The 3,113-nt window shown below is 48.4% G+C and overlaps 1 long non-coding RNA gene across 2 annotated transcripts; it reads left to right on the top strand.

Moving 5' to 3' along the window:
• The first annotated feature begins 1,815 nt into the window (after window positions 1–1,815).
• Window positions 1,816–3,113, top strand: LOC138916581 (uncharacterized). 2 transcript variants are annotated; one of them, XR_011423870.1, is made up of 3 exons: window positions 1,816–2,160; window positions 2,256–2,353; window positions 2,886–3,113. It is a non-coding gene; the product is annotated as an uncharacterized lncRNA (long non-coding RNA). The 2 variants fall into 2 exon arrangements; XR_011423869.1 differs by lacking the exon at window positions 1,816–2,160 and having other exon boundaries at window positions 2,218–2,353.

A 3,113-nucleotide genomic window follows, 5' to 3' on the forward strand; every position in this document is an offset into this window, starting at 1 on the left:
ACTGGACTGGCCCAACTGGTGGCTATGATTAAGGGAGGGGAGAACGTTTAGAAGGGGCAAGTGGAGACAGTAAGGAATGGAAGGTTCGCAAGGACATGGTCGAAGGTTTTGTGTTTTCATTCAAGATGGGAGAGGCTTGGCATGATTTTAGGCAACAGAGAAGTTGCTGGTAGAGGAGAACCACTGAAGAAGGAATGAAACAATGTGGAAAGTTGGAGAAAAAGTGGGGAGATGGAGTTGAAGCACAGATGGAGAGATTAGCCTTAAATCTGAAGCTGGGCACTTTTTTCTCTACGAACAAATGAAAGGATGTCGGGGCTGACAAGAGTCATGCCCGCTGACCACTGCTGAAGTGTTTTCTGTGTGTAGGCCCCTTGACTAGGGGTGTTCTGTGCATTCTCTTGTCCAGTCCTCCCAACACCCCTGAAAGGCGGGTCCTGCTAGTGTTCCCATTTTACAGACGAGGAAACTGAGTCTTTGGGAAGGTAACTTGCCTAAGGTCATAAAACTAGTCGAGCCAGCATTTGAACCCACTCTGATGCCGGAGTCTAGATTCTTCTTTTCAATAGAATGTTCCTTATTTGGGCTTTGTCTGATGTTTCTTCAGGATTAGATTCAGGGTATGCATTTCCGACCAGAATACCATGTAAGTGGTGCGTCCTCAGGCGTCGTATCAGAAGGCACCTCTGATGTCCATCTGCCCTGAGTGGGCACTCAGTCAAGGTGTTGTCCAATTTCCCCACTATACAGTTCCTATTTTCCCTTTCAACTAATAATCTGAATGGAGACTCTTCAAAACCTGCTCCTCATCATAGTTCCTCCTAAATCCAGCCTCCGTTGATGATTCTTGCCTGGGCCATTTTACTATAATGGTTGCAAAATAATAATTTCAACTCCGGCACGCCCTGCTCATTCGCCAGCTGACTCAGCATTCATTCTGCTTCGGCAGGAGCCCTCCTCTCCTCTCTCTCTCTCATCAAAATGAACTCATTCATTCCTAGTTTTTTCAATGGGTTATCATTTATTAATGTTCTTAATCATCTTGCTGCCTAAGATCCCAGATTTGGCTGGTGGCAGCCCCTTCAAGCTGGCTCTTCGTCCTGTGAAATGCCACCCACATTTTTTTTAAGTACTTTCTTACTTTTTGGCGTAGCAAAATGTTCCAGGCTCCTCATCTCGTGTCTACATTGCCCCAGTCCTGAAACCAGCCATTTCCGTAATGAACCCTGCTTCTTTTTGATGGGGAATGGTGTTAGAGGACAAGATCTGGGTGTAAAATATGCTTATTGCTAATGGGGTATATTTGATTTTAGACCTTTTTAGTGGCTAGAGTTGAATATATATACAAATTTTTATATACACATGTGAATATACACACACATATTTTAGAAATCATGAGTTTACACTGATATCTCCAATTCCAATCCATTTCCACAAGGTTTTTTCTTGTTTCCCTCCATCAAATATTTGTATGTTTCTTCTTCAAGAGTGAGAACCCTGGCTCCTGACATCAACGCATTTAATCATTTGCCCGATCACATAAGACATCTCAAATAGTTTCGGAATCACTTTGCAAATACTAGTACATAAGCACACCCACTAAAGAGAGTCCAGAAGTCATCTGTGCTTTCCTCCCTACTCCCACCCGACCAGCGCCTCCTTGTCAACCTCGACCTCCTGGCAAGGTCATTTGCTGGGAGGAAGATGAGGCAGGGAGGGAGCAGGGGACCTGAGGAAACGGAGAAGGTGTGAAGTAGCATGGAGCGGGGGAGGTGAGGGAAGTCAGTTTCAGAAGCAGAGGATACATTTCCCAGACTGGAGGAGATACATGAGCGGTGGCCCCGGCCCCCTCGATGGCATGTTTTCCTGTAGCCATCCTGGCAGCCTCAGTGTAGGAGGCGAGAAGACAGATGGTTGGGATGGCTGGATGAATCCAAAGTTGGGGAACTACCAGGTGGATGTGGCAGAAGGACAGAGGGTGAGGACTCCGGGGTGCTGGCAGGGAAGTGGTTGACGTCATGCACCCCGGAGTCTGGGCTGAACGGAGGAAGAAGTGGAGCCAAGAGGGAGCAAGGGGAGAGACCGGCACTCGAGCTGGGCTGAGAAGGGGGTTGCAGAAGACACTTCTGGTCACCAAATCCAACCATCTAGGAAGAGCGGGTCAGGGGCTGGGGGAGAGATGCTTGTACCAAACTTGGTTGGGGGGAAGACGGGAGGGGCTGTGCTTTGAGCAATCAGAGTCTTTGTTTCCCCAGAGACCGAGCGAGAGGAGACCTCGCTGGCCTCGGCTGGAGAGGGACGCTGTTCCAGGCACATTACTGCGTGTATGATCAGCAGCTGTGAACGTGTCCAGGTAAATGTAATTTTGTAAAAATGAAGGGACCTTGGAAGTCATTTCACTGGACAGTCACTTGACTTCTAAGGTCCGGGAGTCAAGGGCCAGAGCCATCAGGCAATTGTACCCCACCCAGGCTTCACAGGCATTTTAAATTTAAGTTGGTGGCTTTCTCTAATGCTCTAGAGCGTTCTAAAGCTAGCGGAATGCCTGACTGACAGGTCTGCGGTGGTGTTGTAGTCCTGTTCTCCAGCTGGCCTTTCAGCACAAGGGAGGAATGGGGCCGCCACATCACTGCCTTCTCCACAGACCCCCGTCAGTCACTGCCGAGCGCATTCCTTCTGATGGATGAATTCGTGGGAACAGCCCAGATTTAGGGTACGCGTGTCAGCGGGGAGTCAGAATTGTCAAGAAGCAATGTTTCTTCCTATATTCTTAGGAATCGTCCTTTCTTTTGACCCTTATTAAGCAAGCCTTGCTCTGGACATGTGGCGTCTACTTTGTCACTAGAGCTTTGTCTGTAAACATACTAATTAAAATGCCTTTCTAGGGGCCGGCCGGGGGCTGAGTGGTTGGGTTTGCGCCCTCCACTTAGGCGGCCCGGGGTTTCACCGGTTCGGATCCTGGGCGCGGACATGACACCGCTCATCAGGCCACACTGAGGCGGCGTCCCACATGCCACAACTAGAAGGACCCACAACTAAAAATATGCAACTATGTACTGGGGGGCTTTGGGAGAAAAAGGAAAAATAAAATCTTTAAAAAAAACAACAAAAAA

This window comes from Equus caballus, chromosome 12 (genome assembly GCF_041296265.1).
Source record: "Equus caballus isolate H_3958 breed thoroughbred chromosome 12, TB-T2T, whole genome shotgun sequence".
Classification (NCBI taxonomy): domain Eukaryota; kingdom Metazoa; phylum Chordata; class Mammalia; order Perissodactyla; family Equidae; genus Equus; species Equus caballus.